Source organism: Patagioenas fasciata, chromosome 11 (assembly GCF_037038585.1).
Source record: "Patagioenas fasciata isolate bPatFas1 chromosome 11, bPatFas1.hap1, whole genome shotgun sequence".
NCBI classification, from domain to species: Eukaryota; Metazoa; Chordata; class Aves; order Columbiformes; family Columbidae; genus Patagioenas; species Patagioenas fasciata.
In genome coordinates, this window is record NC_092530.1 from 5,748,038 (window position 1) to 5,764,323 (window position 16,286).

At 55.6% G+C, this 16,286-nt stretch overlaps 1 protein-coding gene across 2 annotated transcripts in view; it reads right to left on the minus strand.

The window, feature by feature from the left end:
* Positions 1-14,867, minus strand: part of MID2 (midline 2) — a 118,194-nt gene extending 103,327 nt beyond the window's left edge. For both annotated transcript variants that reach the window (XM_065846698.2, XM_065846697.2), the window contains exon 1: positions 14,766-14,867. The gene's annotated coding sequence lies outside the window, so the exon portion shown is untranslated. The remainder of the gene's footprint in view (positions 1-14,765) is intronic.
* Positions 14,868-16,286: the final 1,419 nt, after the last annotated feature.

Sequence of the window (16,286 nt, forward strand, 5' to 3'; positions counted from 1 at the left end):
CAGGTCTCACCACCACCCTCACTGCTTCACCTGTTCTGCAGTTATTTGCTCTCCTGCCACCCTGGTCTAACAGCTTCTCCTCCATTGCCCAGCACGGTCAGCCGCTGCTGCAAAGCAGGCGAGCGAAACACAGCGCTGGCATCAGCACTGGCAGCTCCCGAAAAAAGACCTGTGCTCGGCTGGCTCCTGCCAGACCACACATTGCAGCAGCTCTTCAATCCAAGTCTTTCTCCAAGTGCACCCCGCAGCTCTGCGTCCTTCTCCTCTTCCTCAGCCACCACCTGCAATGCAGCTCCAGCCCAGCAACGTCTCTGGAAACAGCCAGAGGCCCCTGGCCCTGCAAGGACGAGGGGAGGGCACGGCTGCAAATGCAGTGCAGCAGCAGCTGGTGCTTTATAATAACCTTTTGGGCTCAAGAGCGAGTGATGGTTTCTATTGCCCAGACAGATGCTGCACATAGAGGCATCCAGCTCTGCAAAGGGTTGCAGCAAAACGCGACCGATGCAGCACCATGTCAGGCCCGGCTGGGGCCCACAGCCATTAGTGACAGAACGAGCAGAGCCCCCCACACCACCACCCAGCACCCACTTTCCACCTGCACCAACCGTTACAGCTCAGCTCCTTCACTAAACCAGAAGCCAGGCAAGGCAGCGCAGGCAGCTGCGTGTGAATCCTCTGCTGACGCTGGAGCAGCTGGGTGGCCGAGGAGAAGCGTATTTCAAGGGTGAAACCCTCACTCTCTGGAGGCTGGAGAAGCAGCAGCTCACTCCAGCATTCATAGAACCACAGAATGTCCTGAGCTGGAAGGGACCCACAGGATCATCAGTTCCAACTGCTGTCCCTGCACAGGACACCCCACAGGTCACCCCGTGTGTCTGAGGACGTTGTCCAGTCTCTTCTTGAACACTGTCAGGTTGGGCCGTGACACCTCCCTGGGAGCCTGTTCAGTGTCCAGCACCTCTGGGTGAAGAACCTTTTCCTCATGTCCCACTGACCCTCCCTGGCACATCTTCTGCCGTTCCCTGGGCTCTGTCACTGTCACAGAGAAGAGCTCAGCCCTGCCCCTCCTGCTCCTGCTGAGGAACCTGCAGCCCATGGGCTCTGCCCTCAGTCTGCTCTGCTCCAGGCTGAAATCCCCTGGCACCACGCCTGGGGACGGGCATCCTTCAGGGACTGCGCCCCATGAGCCGTGCCAGGATTATTCCCTCTCCAGTGTTTCCTACTGGGCCACTGTGTTTCAACACAGAACACAAGCGCTGCTCACACATGGGGGTGCAAGGTTTAAAGAGGTGCTGAGAAATAAAGTGAGGCAGCGAAGGGGAGGTTGGGCTCATGGCAAAGTCCACTGCAGGAGAAGAGACAGATTCAAACCTGGGGCAGTGCTGGTGCTGCTGCAACGTGCGCATGGCACAGCGAGGAGCCAGCCCATCGCTGGTGCTCTCCAGGGACCCTCGTGCTGTGCAAACCTTGAGACTGCTACTGAACGGACGTTTATTGAGGGCAGAATGAAGACAGACTCTCAATCAAAAAAGGGGTTCCTCCCGCATAGTACAGATCCATTCCAGCAAAGGTGTGGAGCATCTCCCATGTGAGGAAAGGCTGAGGGAGCTGGGGCTCTGGAGCTGGAGAAGAGGAGACTGAGGGGGGACTCATTCATGGGGATCAATATGGAAAGGGGCAGTGTCAGGAGGATGGAGCCAGGCTCTTCTGGGTGACAACCAGTGACAGGACAAGGGGCAATGGGTGCAAACTGGAACACAGGAGGTTCCACTTAAATATGAGAAGAAACTTGTTCGGGGTGAGGGTGTCAGAGCCTGGCCCAGGCTGCCCAGGGAGGCTGTGGAGTCTCCTTCTCTGCAGACATTCAAACCCGCCTGGACACCTTCCTGTGGAACCTCAGCTGGGTGTTCCTGCTCCATGGGGGGATTGCACTGGGTGAGCTTTCCAGGTCCCTTCAACCCCTGACATTTTGGGATTCTGTGCAGAGCCGAGCATGCCAGCCCGGTGCTTGGCATCCCCCTGCCACAGAGCAGCACCAGCCAGCCCATCAGGGGAAGGGAGAAAACTTGAATGGGGCCATGCCAGCTAGGCACGGCTCCAAAAGGGTCAGGAGCTGCTCGCTGGACCAAGGTTTCCACCAACGTCTTGGCTTGTTAAGGGCCCTGTGTCTCCATACAGCAGTTCAGACACCACTCCAAAGAGCACACGTGCCACAGCACTGTGTCAGCCCATGAAAAAGCGAGCTGCACTGACGCTTCAGTCCCACCGCACTGCGCAGTGCTGCCAGCCCGAAGGAGCCTCTTCCAACTCCCCACGGAGATCCCAGCCTCACACTGCAAACTGGAGGTTGTGCACGTCAGCCCAGGGCCAGCTGGTGACACAGAGCCTGGCCGGGCTGCCCCAGCCTCCCAACCCCAAAACCACTAACCATGGCGGATGCCACGGGTTGAGAAATTCAAAGGCTATTGTGCTTCTTTGTGCAAGTTTAAATATATCTGCACGGGCTCCTTGGGGTTGCATTCCTGGTAAAGCGGGTAAGATAAACAAGGCTTCCTACAGGAACTTAAGACAATGGGGGAATAATTAGCATTAATCCTCAATGCAGAAACAATGCAGGTAGCAGATATTTTGGACTTTCACACCCTACCCCCACCACATTCAGGAAGAGGCACCCAGGCTGGTGTAACTTGGCCCACAGGCCTCAGCTAAAAGACACAAACTGTTTAAAAGGAGGGAAGCAGCACACCATGGGAGTCGAGGGACCAGCCCAGGGCTTCGCTGTTTCAGGCTTCCCTTGCACAAGGAGGCTGGCACACGGGACATGTCTTTTGGAGACAGGTTTTTCCCAGTACAAGTGGCTCCAGACACCACTCGGGCTCCTGCCGTGGGCACCCACAACAAGGGTTCCAGGGCAGAAGATCTGGGGCCAGTTTGCGCCCGTGCTCCAGCCCTGTTCCGATTCCAGCACAGCACACCCAGCCATGCCGCACCGGGCCAGCCACAAGCAAACTGGGAGCAAAGATCCCGCGTTGGTGGGGGCTCCAGCACGGAGCGGGGGACACAGTGTCAGAGCCCACTCCTCACAGCCAGGCCAGAGGACGCTGGAGATCCTCTGCTGCTACAGTTACCACATCTTCATTTCAGAGAGGGACAAATCAAGGCTTGTTTTCCAATCTCAGGAATGTTTCAAACCGTGTTCCTACACCAGCCTCTTGGGAGTGCTCTGTACGTCAGCCAGATTTCCCAGCTCTCCTCCGGCGCTGCAGAATGACAGAGGGACCCAGCGCTCCCCAGACGTTTTGCCAGCGCATTAAACAGGTCATACACAGCCTTTCAAGACGAAACGCTGCTGCCCTCCGAGGTGACTCACGACCATTAGCATCCCTTTGGAGAGGGCCTTCCAGTCCTCAATCACATCTGCACATAAGCATTTTACCCTTCATCTCAAAAAAAAAAAAAAAGAGAGGAAAGGAAAAAACCACCAATTCAGCTGGCTCAGCTTTTCCCCAGCTGTATTTCACCTAACACTGAGATTACCAATTGTATTTGCTTCGCTGCCATGCTGGGTGCCCTGGCTCCCAGCGAGGCACTGGGACAGCCCTGCCGCCCCTGCCCCGAGCACCCCACCATGGATCACGGCTCCTGCATCTCCCAAACTGCTGACCCCCAGCAGATGAATGATGCTGGCTTTGTAGGAGCTGGCTGTTTTCAGCTTGTTGCTGCTATCGCCGCTGCGTCACGTCTGCCCACCTGCAAGCACTAAGCTCTGCTTTCTGCAGCTCCAGCTCAGCTGGGTTTTATCACCCAGCCTACGGCATCGGCTTGGAAAGAATGGCACTGTGCGTCCAGGCAGGATCCAGCCCAGGCAGCAGGGACGGCTCAGCATTACAGGACAGGGGGTGCACGGACACGGCGTGACCAGCTCGGGCAGCACCAATGTGCTTCCAGCCATCCACATGAAACCCTCGGTGCTGCCCGAACAGCCTGGGCATTATCAGTGTTGCATGCTACAGGCTATATCCCCGTGCTCTACAGAGAGCAAGGAGGCTCCAGTATGCAGAGACTGCTACGGCAGGGTCACTGCCTGCCCCCATGTCCCATCCTCTGCTCAGGATGCCACCAAATGCCCGCAGCAGTGGTCTCTCATGCTTTGTGCAGCACGTCACAGGATGCTCCACCAGCAATGCAACACTCAACGTCCTCCCAGAGCAGCCCCGGGCTCGCTCCCCTGCCACTGAAGAGCAGCTTTCTGATCACAGCCAGGCCATCAGCACAGCAGCAATAAGGCCACACTGCTGCGGGACACCACCCGCCACGTCCCACAGCTCGTGCCAGGATGGAGATTAAACACCAAGCAAGCCAGGCAGGTCTCAGTGCACACAGCTGCCTTAGAAACAAGCAGCTCACCAAGTCATCTAACAGATCAAATCGTGGCGAAAGACCGGGGCATAACACTTGAACCCGCTGCTCCAAAGCTCAGTGCGGGCTGAATCCCAGAACACAATTATGCAATGCCCCCCGTTTCCCAGACGATCACAACTGCACCGGCTGCCTCCATCAGCCCCGTTCCCCGGCCAGCACGGCTCTGCCACGCTGCATCACCCGGAGCATTCCTCCCTGCTCCAAGGAGCAACCAGGATAATTTTGCCAGCATGCAGGGTCTACAGATCTCTCTGTCATCCCTTTGAGCTCTCCTTAGATGTAATTCATGAGATGAAGCAAGTAACTACAAAGGTAATTTCCTTCTGCCATCCCTGCTCCCTCCCTGCCTGCAGTCTGCTGGAGGGAGGCAGAGGATGGCTTTTAGTGACAAGAGGCAGAGCACAGATAATACCTCCTATATAACACTGAAGTGATCTTTTAATGATCTGAAAGAAAAAGAAAACACTCCGTATTTTACATTTGTAATAATCACAGTTGCTGCAAGAGGCTCACTGGAGACAGGGTTTTACACCCACAGGAACCTTTGCCTCCGAGAGCATCCAACCATCTTGACTCTCTGTGGGAAGCCCACTGTGTCTCCACAGACCGACATCAAAGCTCGTGGCTGGTGAAGAACAGTAAATGCCCACAAATCTCGAGGATGCTAAAGAGAACACAGCATTTTGTAGGTCACATGGTGACCGCACCAGCGGCTGGAGGCTTCAAAAAGTACTGGCAAGAGTGAGAGAGTTTTAAAAAATTATATATCTATCTATACATGGACCAGTTCAGGCTGGCACGTCCAGACCATGGTGTTCCACAGCCAAGGGCTGGAGCGTTGAGCAACTTATCAGGCAGTGGGGGGGGTCCAAGCGCCCTGTCCTGCCCGCGGTCCGCCCCACACGCAGTGAGGACACGGGGGCCAGCGTGGGCGCTGGACCCTCTCCCACGGCAGAGGCATCGCTACCCTGTGCCCTGAGGAGACAGCAGCCCTGTGGCATCGATCGCTGTGATGCACATCACCCCGCCACCAATGACCCCGCAGGCCAGACTAAATCACCTCTCGAAAAGCAGGGTGGTCACACTGCTTGATGCTTATTCATGAGATGAAGTCCTGTTAAAGGACTTCAGAAATCAGATAAAAGGGATGAAAAAAGGTTCTGGGGGAGCAACGTGATAAATGGAGAAGCCCTTGGCAACACAAGCACTGCCTAAACGAGCCCACCATCTTCACAGACAGGGCTCACAGGACAGCCGACGTGCACAAGGGACGTGCACGAGGAACTCCAGCAGCGCCGCAGTGCCAGCTTTAAGAACACATTAGATGCTTTAAGATAAACAAAATGCCTTTACTCAGACTGAGCCAATATATTTCTGCGACAATTCAGAGTTTCTGGATTTCTTCTGCACCTGGAGCATCGCACCATCCAACACAGACAGGAGGAACTGGGAAAAGGCAGCAGAGCTCTTCTGCCCAGCTCCGGGTGATCCCTGGCAGGGCATGGAGACTGCGATGGGCTTTGCACAACCTGTAGCTCCACAGCCAGAGGTGCAGCCAGCCCGCAGGAAGGGACCACAGCTGGAATATTGTGTCCAGTTGTGGCCCCTCAGTTCCAGAAGGACAGGGAACTGCTGGAGAGAGTCCAGCGCAGCCACCAAGATGCTGAAGGGAGTGGAGCATCTCCCGTGTGAGGAAAGGCTGAGGGAGCTGGGGCTCTGGAGCTGGAGAAGAGGAGACTGAGGGGGGACTCATTCATGGGGATCAATATGGAAAGGGGCAGTGTCAGGAGGATGGAGCCAGGCTCTTCTGGGTGACAACCAGTGACAGGACAAGGGGCAATGGGTGCAAACTGGAACACAGGAGGTTCCACTTAAGTATGAGAAGAAACTTGTTCCTGGTGAGGGTGTCAGAGCCTGGCCCAGGCTGCCCAGGGAGGTTGTGGAGTCTCCTTCTCTGCAGACATTCAAACCCGCCTGGACACCTTCCTGTGGAACCTCAGCTGGGTGTTCCTGCTCCATGGGGGGATTGCACTGGATGAGCTTTCCAGGGCCCTTCAACCCCTGACATTTTGGGATTCTGTGACAGGTCCTGTGCCCCACGGACACCCCCACGTCGTCCCTGCAGCCACAGTGGTGCTGAGCTGGGGCCTTCCCAGGAGTCTGAGGGGGGGCACCACATCACCGCAGCCACCAGAAGGCTTATTCCCAGGTGGCAGAAATGCTTGGCGACCCCAAGACCAGCAGTTTCAAGGCCAAAAGGCGTCTTGAACAGCCTGATCACAAGCGTAATCGAGGCTACCGCATTTTGCCCCCAGCTCAGGTTTGCCTTGGCACTTCTTTCATTGCCCGGACACCTTTGAACCCGGATGAAGCACATTTCTGGAGCATCACAACCTTTTTTTTCCAGCAATTTGTCATGGACACCATTGAAAATCTACACCTTACTTCTCATCTGAATTCCCCAGCTATTCTGAAGGAGCTGAGCAGGCAGCAGAGCTGGACAACCATGGAAAATGACTTCTCTAGACACCAACCGCTGTCTTTATGGGCAATGGGCTAAAGGACTAAAATTATTCCTAAACAAAGGATGCTTTCCTTGCTCAGCTTGCCCATAACCACTTAGAACAGTTTTTCTCTCCTCTGGTCTAGGAATTAGTCTGCAAAGCAGGAACGTCTGATGTCACCCTGTGCTGGTTTGACTGAAAATGAGTTAATTATCTTCATGCAGTTAGAAATCTTTTGTTTTTTTCCATAGCTAGCACAGTCATTATTTGGACTCAGTTTGAGAACAAGAGATAACAGCCCAGCACAGAGTTAATGTTTTTAATCGCTCTGGTCTGAGAGCCAAGAACATTCAGAGCGCTCTGCCCACAGGTGATAGGCATCGAGGAAAGGGGCAGAGATGGGGCAGAGCTTGACTGACATCCAGACTGACCAATAAGAGTATTCCAGCCCATTAGCGTCACGCTTCATATTTAAGGAGAGTTGGGATCTTCCTGTCTCTCTCCCGCTTCTTCGCATTCTTTGTTGTTTTTGTCAGAGATGGTGGAGTTCTGGTTGAGACGTTTAGTTTGGCCATTCTGCAGAGGCCGCTGAGCCTTTCTACCTTTTTCCTCTTTCTTTGTGACGAGCTGTTCGGGACCAGGTGCTGCTTCCTGGGACCGGCTGCTCAGTGTGGACAGAGTCCATGAGGAACCGCATTGTGTATCTTTTATTTTATATTCTATTTCTATGTTACGTATATATATATATATATACACATATTTACTAGTAGTGTATTAGTATTTTGTTATTTTATAAAAACGTGTTTATCTCAACCCAAGTTTCTCCCTTCCCTTCCGATTAACTCCCCTATTTGGGAGGAGAGGGGAGGAGGTGACTGAGCAGCTGTCATGGTTGTGTTGCTGGCTCGGGTTAAACCACGACACACCCATAGGACCACCCTACATCCCCCCTCTCTCAACAACATCCCAGCCCTGCAGTGGTTTATCATTTCCTTCAATCTCTTCCCTCCCCAGCCATAAACCCAGCTGTTTGGGTGACCTTTGGACCTGGGGCATCATCTCCTCTTTCCTCCCTGTATTTTAACAACCATTGTTCCAACAACATCGCTGACAAACAGCCCCAAACTCGCATGTGCTGGGCTCACAGGATGGTTTGTCGCCTCCTTCCTCACCCCTGAGGAGGCAGATCCCAGCAATGCTGTCCCTAAAACAGCAGTCAACTGTCCCTCCTTCACCAGGATCACGCCCGCCGGCACCTTGCTTCCCCCTGGATGCACGTCCCCTCCAGATCATGGTCCCCAGTATTAAATTCCCTTTTAACAGCTTGGCAATAGGCCCTTCCCTCCATGTCTGGGCTCCGCTTGGTCCAAGTAAACCACTCCATGGAGAGACATCACCTCTAAGTAAGAACCACCCGGAGCGACAGGCTGATGCTACAAGATGACAGTCACAGCCATCTGCTCTCCCATACTCCCGCGTTGCCAGGCGAGCACGGAACCCACCACGGGCACTCGCTATCCCACCCTGCCCACCGCATTCCCAGGGACTCTCAGCTGAGAAATCAGAAAAGTCACAGGGACCTCTGGGGATGGAGACCAAGCCCTGCTCATGTGTCACCTGGAGCAGGCTGCCCAGGACCACGGCCCATTGGGATCTGACTGACTGCAAGGATGGAGACTCCATAGCCTCTCTGGGCAGCCTGTGCATATGACCAACCCCACAGTAAAAAAAGAAAAAGAAAAAGGAAAAAAAAAGGCATTTTCTTGCACAAGATCTCAGCTGAATGCAAGAAGTAAGAAGAGGTGCAAACACCTCATCCAAAGCCACGGTACCAGGCCAGTGATCACCCAGTGGATACTGGCTGGAGGGCAGGTGTGACCAGGTTAAATCCCCTTGTGCAGGACTTCTGAAGCCTGGATCAACATCTCCTTCCTTGCTTCAGCAGCAGGTCCAGCTCTAGGACTTTGGAGCACTCACTAGTGGGAAATGAAGCTCTCGTGCCTGTCCTTTCCCCACTTCATGGGGAATGCAGACTCCTGCCACCCTCGCTTGCCTGATTCCCTCTCTCCCAAAGCATCTACTTACAGGTAGCACTGGAGAGAAGCTGCTGAGCAAGACAGGCAGAGAGCAGGTCCCGCATGCACGCTGGAGCCCTGAAACACTTTGCTGGGCAAAGCAAAGCCCCGAGAGATGCGGAGGCACAGCACCTCAGGCAGCACGACTGCAAGCACAGCAGCCACCGGTGCCACCATCACACAGTGGGGCTTCAGGGGTTCCTCAGCATCAGCACCCAACCGCGGACTCCACAGGTGGCAACCTGAGCCAGCACAACCTCCAGCAGAAAGCCCAGCTTCCTCCTTAACTGAGCCCTAAGCGAGGTCACCCTGCAGCTCAAAGCAGCCCCTCCAAATTCCTCCTCCCCCAGGACCCCCAGCCAGGGCAGTGCAGGGGCTGCTGGCAGCCTCACACCAGCAAGGTCCAACTGCAGCACCGGGCTCTGCGCCCGCCCCAGCCCACCCTTGCTTCGCTATCTGAGTATCATTAGATGGCCTTACCCTGCCTAATTTTAATCAACCCAGTTACACAACCAGATTTAGTGGGTCCTTCTGATGATTGTCCACTTAACTCGCTCTGTGCCTCTCTGAAAAAGCAGAAGTTAATTTATTCCACATCGTCTCTGACTCGCTGCTGGAGGATGCTGCACAGCTGCATTTCGGAGGGGTGTGCGTGTACGCATCTATTTACTCCCATACAGATCTTCAGCCAGATTACATTTATTACACTGTGCTTGAATCCTACTTCAGGAAGACCTCTGCCTGCTGTCTGAAGTTAATTTTTTCCCCTTTGGTCAACCAACTCAAAATTGGGTTTGCATATTAAAATGAAATTTAATTTCTAGGCCATTACGCCACTGTGGTCTAGCTCCTGTGTCTGCAAAACGAGGAACAAACAAACAGACCTCACAATTCATTTCCCTCTTAGCCATGAATTCCAGTTATAAACAATAATAATAATAATAATATTCTGCAGAGGCACAGAGCCCCTTTCATTTTGGGATCTCAACCCACGTCACAGAAAGCAGGCAAAGCCTTAGGACTCCTGCCGCACTCCAAGTCACTCACGTGCAGGGCTGGCATGCAGAGCTGCTAAATGTCTTCTTGCACAGCTTGCAAAAAGCATCTCTTGAATCTGCCCTCAGTTTCTCACTGATGTAGCAGGTTTCCCATTATTTCACATGCTGGCTTTTCACAAGCTACCGGGTTTTCCTTTTCCCTCTCAAGTAGAGAGTCCAGATAGAGAGATATATAAATACACAGCTTTGAGACCTGAGAGATTGCAGCACCCAACTCTGCAACAGCTGGGGGGAAACCAAACACTTTCCATCCGCACAGGCCAGAGTAAGCATCATACATAGGACCCTCTGGCTGAAGATTGCATTCGAATCAGATACCACCCGCACTGTCTTCCTTCCAAAGTGCGGAAGACCAGTGGGAAATGCCCAAAAGAAAACAAAACCAGCTGCCAACAACCAGCCAGGGAGGAGCAGGCACCCACGTGTCAGGCCAGGTTGCTTGCAGCAGGCTACCGAGCGCACACTTGGACTCATCCCAGCCAGCACACTTTGAAATAACAAACACAGCTTTTATCGGGAAACACCCTCTGCATCCAGCAAGCCATTTCCACTTCAATTTAAAAGGCTCCCCTGGTTCAGCACAGCCAAAAACGTGCCTGGCCTGTCCCAGGGCGGCCCTGGCCCAGGCAGGGAGCGGCCCTGGAGCTGTGGAGCATGTCAGACTTGTCCCATGCACCTGGGCAACGGAGCGAAGCGATGGAACCTGCAATGGCACAGCGTCCCCTCCCTGCTCCTGGGCTCTTCCAGCAGACATTGGTGTGACACCAGGGGACATCTGGGACAGCCTGCATCCCCTACAAACACCCCGGTGCAGGAGAAGGGGACATGATGAAGGAAGGGGAAGGGAAACATGGCCATGGGTGGGGATGTGAGAGGGACAACAGCTTGAGCCTGGTTGCAAAGGGGACTCCAAAGGCCAGAGATGACCAAGGGAAAAGGACAGCAGAGAGATGTCCCCTGTCCTTCCGGCACCCGGAGGCACGTCAGGTTTCTTTGCTGAGGGAGGAAGCCAAGCCCAGTCGGTGACATGGGGACAAGCGGTCTGCGTGAGGGCAGACCGGCAGCACAGAGCTGAACACAGGCACGCCATGAAGGCAAAGAGGCCCAGGCTCGCACACAGGTGTGCCTGACACCCTGAGACCCAGCGCCAGGCCCCGTGGCACCCCAGGCCCAGGACACCCCAGCAGCACGGGGCAGGCTGTGACCCAGGCAGAGGGGCAGCACAGCCAGGCTGTGCAGGCACGGAGCTTCAGCCCAGCCCGGCCGTGTCCCCACACCCGGCTGGCTGTGAGGGGCAGCACCCCGCTCCTCTCCGCGCGGTGCTGACAGGCCTTCCCCCGGCGGGGGTCGGGAGCCCTGGGTAAGCAAGGGCAAGGACGTCCCTGTCCCAGCCTCTGTCCCCAGCCGCAGGACCACTTGGACCAGGGCCTGGCACTGCCCGCCGCGGGCCGCGCTGAGGGCAGCTCACACACAGGGGCAGAGCGGAGGCGGCGACGGAGGCAATGACGGCGCTTGACGCTGCCAGCAAATACAATAAGCTATTTCCTGAGAAAGGCCAGCGTGTCCAGAGGCACAAAAGGAGCTATTCTGCTGCCGGCTGCGCTCCCCAGCCTGCTCGGGGCTGGCATGAGGAGCGGGGGGGAGGGCGGCTGCCGAACTCGCCCAGCGCTGCACATCTCGCCCACGCTGGCAGGGCCCGCAAAGCCGGGGCTGCAGCGCACCCTGCACTGCCCCACGTCACCTCCGCCACAGCGCAGGCCACGGGCTTGGGCTCAGACAGGACACCGGCAACAAGAGGTAACATGATGTTTCCCAGCGGCCACATGTAAGAAAACAGGAAGACAGACAGGATCCAAGGGGCGAGACGCTCCCGCCCCAGCGCCGCTCGGGCTGACAGCCCCGCTGGCAAACGCGGCCCCGCCGCCCTCGCACGGCACAAGGCGGCTTTCAGCAGCGCACAGATGCCCCATTCTCCCCACCGGTGACCTCCCTGCCCCGGCATTTTCGGGACCCCAAGCTCTGCACTGGCAAGCGATCGCGCTGGATGAGGCAGCCAAGGGAGGCCAGTCATCAGCTTCCCCACCGCGTCCTCTCCTTCATCAGAGAGCCTGACGGAGTCGCTCATTTGCAAAAGACGACGGTAAAGCCAGGCACTCATTAAACTGCAACACAAACTCGCTTTCCATAGGAAGAACATTACAAACAAGCAAAAGCAGCAGCACAGGTTCAAGCCCTGGCAAGGAGACCAGACCCAGACCCCAAACCTCCCCGAGCGTTCTCAGAGCAGCACCATCTGCAGCCACAAAACCTCCTGAAATACTCGGGTAGCTTGCCCCAAAGAGGGAAGCACCATCCTAAGACAGATTTAAAGCGAGTGAAGGTGGTTACATTATCAGAAGCAGTAACTGCCTCCAGAGGTACAAAATAATCACACTGATTAGCCTTTTTTGAAGAAACGGCTCTACAGCCTGAAGAGAAAGTCCTGGTATCGGCGTCTCTGACGGGACAGCTGAGCGCCACGGTCCGTGCAGTGACCAGGCTTCGGGAGCTGGTGACTCCCAGCAGTCCGGAGCTGACCTGAGAGCCAACAGGCTCAACCCCCCCGCCCTGCTGAGGCACCGACTGCACGGAAACCCGCTCAGAGCCAAAATCCAGGGGATTCTGGATGAAAAACCCAAGCGCGGGTTTTGAAACATGCCTCCCCACCTCCAAGACGAGAAGACCAAGAGACAAGATAATCCTGATCTTAAAAATCAGTCATTCATCAACCTCATGGTCTCAAGGATGATCCCACCCTGCTTACAAACATACATATATCTATCCATATATATATATGCAATGACATACAAACTGTTAGCGCTTCACCCCCCCCAAGCTGTGCCTGTGCCAACGAGGCCACCGGAGCGCAGCCTGCCTGCAAGTACACACTTCAAGGGAGTGGATTTATCACCCACCGCAACTTAATTTATTTTTCTAAAGCAGCGTTTACAAAACAGGCAGCGCAACTCTGGGGACCCTGGCTGTACGCACCCACCACTTTCACCCGATGCCGCAAAAGGCTCCGCAGGGCACAGACCTGTTTCTAATCGCTTGTGAAGCAGCCGGCACGCCCAGGACTCTGTAGCAATAACAACACCTGCCTGAATCGATGCAACCGCTTCTGCCGCTGACATTCATTCTTCCTCCTCATATTTCTATCCCACTTGCTGTCTTTTGCCAGGAGCATTCTCGAGGAATACCCGCTCGGATGGGAGAGAATTCCACCAGTGCTGCCCAGGGCAGAGAGACCGCCACAACCAGGCTCCCTTCCTCCTGTTCCAGGGCTAGCTTTATTACCCCTTCATTAATGGCAAGAGCCAAGTGAGGAGTTTCCAGTGTGCTCCCAGCAGGCGAAACGCAGCAGCGACAACCACATCCCAGAGCTCACAACACCTGCAGAAGCTGGCGGGCTCTGCCTGCAGCCCTGCACGAGCAGCTCCACCAGGCCCCCTCCAGCACCAGCCAAGCGCCGCTGTGCACCATGGCCCCGCTGGAGCAGGGCGGTAAGGGAGGGAGGGCACTGCTGATCTTATTATAAGGGTCAAGGAGCAGGTCAAGCCCCCACTCGACACTGTGCACACAGGGTGATGGGCTGATGGCACTTCCCGGCTTCGCTGGATGCTGCCCAGCGGTGACCCGGCTGCTGAGCTGATGCTGCCCAGGAGCAGGCGATGCCCCCGCACTCTGGCAGGCACCAGCTTCAGCCTGGTCGCAGCAGCTCCTCCAACAGGGCTGGACTCCTTGAAGCCGCCTTCCAAAAGCAAAGGCTCAGTTGAGATTTCAGGGCTCACTGAAGAGCACAAGGAGGCCTGGGTGGAAGCCAGGCAGGGCAGGCAGAGCTGGAGCCATGAACACCCTGGCATGTTAAGACTTGAGGAAATTATGGAGCAACAAGAGCTATTTGCCTTCTACAGAAACTCCGCAACCCGTTCAGCAGAACAGCCCTTTGCCGCCTGAGCTCTGTTACAACCATCTTTAGCTGTGCACATTAGAGCAATAAAATATGCGGTTGATATGTTTTTGGAGGCAAGGCACATAAATAAAGCGTGAGGACGAGGAAATTCAGCTCTCACGTGTCACTCAGTTGCATTTTCTAACAGCTCAACAGATTCTCGGCACAATCAAAACATGCTCCGCTTCAAGACTGTAAAAACACACGCAATAAAACACCAGAGCAATATCCCAAGAAACCCTGCCCATCCTCCCGGTGCAACGGAGGGGTTCGCGTTAGCAGATGCATTACACATGCCCATTTCTTCCCTCTCGCTTTGCAAGAAGCCTGCGTGATTCCTGAAGAGGCCGGTCTCGGGAGAGCCCGTTAGCTTTTAACTGCCATTTAACTAAACTTTATCACGGCTAAACCCGTGCCACGCTGCTGGGCAGGAACACAGGAGCAGCCGGAAGGCAGCAGCTCCGCGCCGAGCTCCCTGCCGACGGCAGCGGCAGCCTGGAACCGAGAAACGCAGGCATTTCAGACGTAGGCACCGGGCGAAAAGGATGCGACGCGCTCCTTGCTGCAAACCCTGGGGGCAGCCCGCGAAGGGCCGCGCCGGGGCTCCGCGCTCCGCCGCCGGGTGCCAAACGGGGCCCTGCCCGGCTTCCCCCGCCCGGTGCCCGAGAGCCGAGCGGGACGCCGGCCGCTGCCCCCTCCCGGGGCCGGTACTCACCAGCGGGCTGCGGCAGCCTCCCCGCCGCTGTCCGGTCATCTTGGAGGCGCGGCGGCGGCGGCGGCGGCGCGGGGGAGCCGGAGACGGCGGCGGCGGAGCGTGGGGCGGGAGAGGCGGCGCCGCGGCGGCTCCCGCCCGCCCTCCCCGCGCCTTCCCACCGCCCCCCCCGCCGCCCCACCGGGGGCAGGACCGGCCCGGCCCCACGCACCCCCCGGGGCCGCCGGCACCCACCGGGCGGCTCGTTATTCGCACGCGTTCGGATGGTATGGAGGAGACGCTTTACGTTTAGACTCAGTTCCTTGGCAGCCGCTCTTCAATACGTTGCTTCTCCCTTGGCTGGAAAATCGGTTCGATTAAGGATTTTTGCTTTCTAGTTCACCAAAGCGGAGGGATGCCCTGGTGTTCTCCTTACAGTAAAAAGGCTGTTGGGTGAGGTTACATTGTTATGTATAAACTGCACATATACATGTGTAGGTATCCACGGTAATAACATCAAAGGGAAGCAAGGGAGGGGGGACACAGAAGTGTAATTTATTCCTTGGTAACATGGATACGTGCTGTACAGGTTATTTATATTTGAAGACTGCCCAGAATGTTAAATGAGCTGTCTCTCTAAAATAAACATGAAGGAAAAATACATCCAGGCTCTTGGTGCTCCTTAAGGTGAGATAAGGAGAGATTTTTGCAGATGCTGGAGGAGGGTTTTGGTGTGCAGGGACCTGCAGCCGTTTCCTTTTCTGCCCTTAACATGCTGTGATACCATCTTCCCTGCACACACACAGAGTATTTTTACAGTCAGACACTGAGCACATGGTAGCTGTCGTGCTGCGACTTTCCAGCAGAAAAAGACAGCTGAACTCTACCGAGCAGTGGAGGTCAACATCACAGCCACGGCCGGCCTTGTTCTCACCTAGTTCACCACGTGGAGGAATTACAAATCCTGTTCCCTAGGAGGATCTGACAGCGGGATAGTTAATATGTGCCACTTATTCTGCATTAAATCCTATCTCTGCTTTTCTGGCAGCAAAACCACAGCCTGCACAGCTGTGGCCAAGTCACGTAATTTGTAGCTGTCCTGGGACCGGTCCTTGTCATTTGCATCTGTGCAGACCGAGTGGAGAAGAAAACAGGCAGCTCAGAGCCCGATACAGCCCAATCGCCCTTTGGTTAGACAGGCAGGAAACTACAGCCACTGTTGTGAATTCGGTGCTGCCAGCAGGCCGCAGCAGCCTGGGCCAGGTTTAAGCTGCTCGGCACACCCTGCGCTGGTGGCTGCGGTGGAGCAGCGAGGGTGAGAGCACGGATGTGTAGCCCTGAGACAATGCACATCAGGCTGCAGGAGAAACGAGGCCACTAACAAGTAGCAGATGGCTGGAGATCACAGCAAAGCACCATTGCCAAGGACTCCACGGGTGACAGCCTGGCTGCATGGGGCTCTGCACAGTGCCCGGGACTGCGGGGAGCAGCTCCTGCAGCAGCTGGGCTCGGACCAAGCTCAGAGACCCTCAGGTTTCCTCCCAC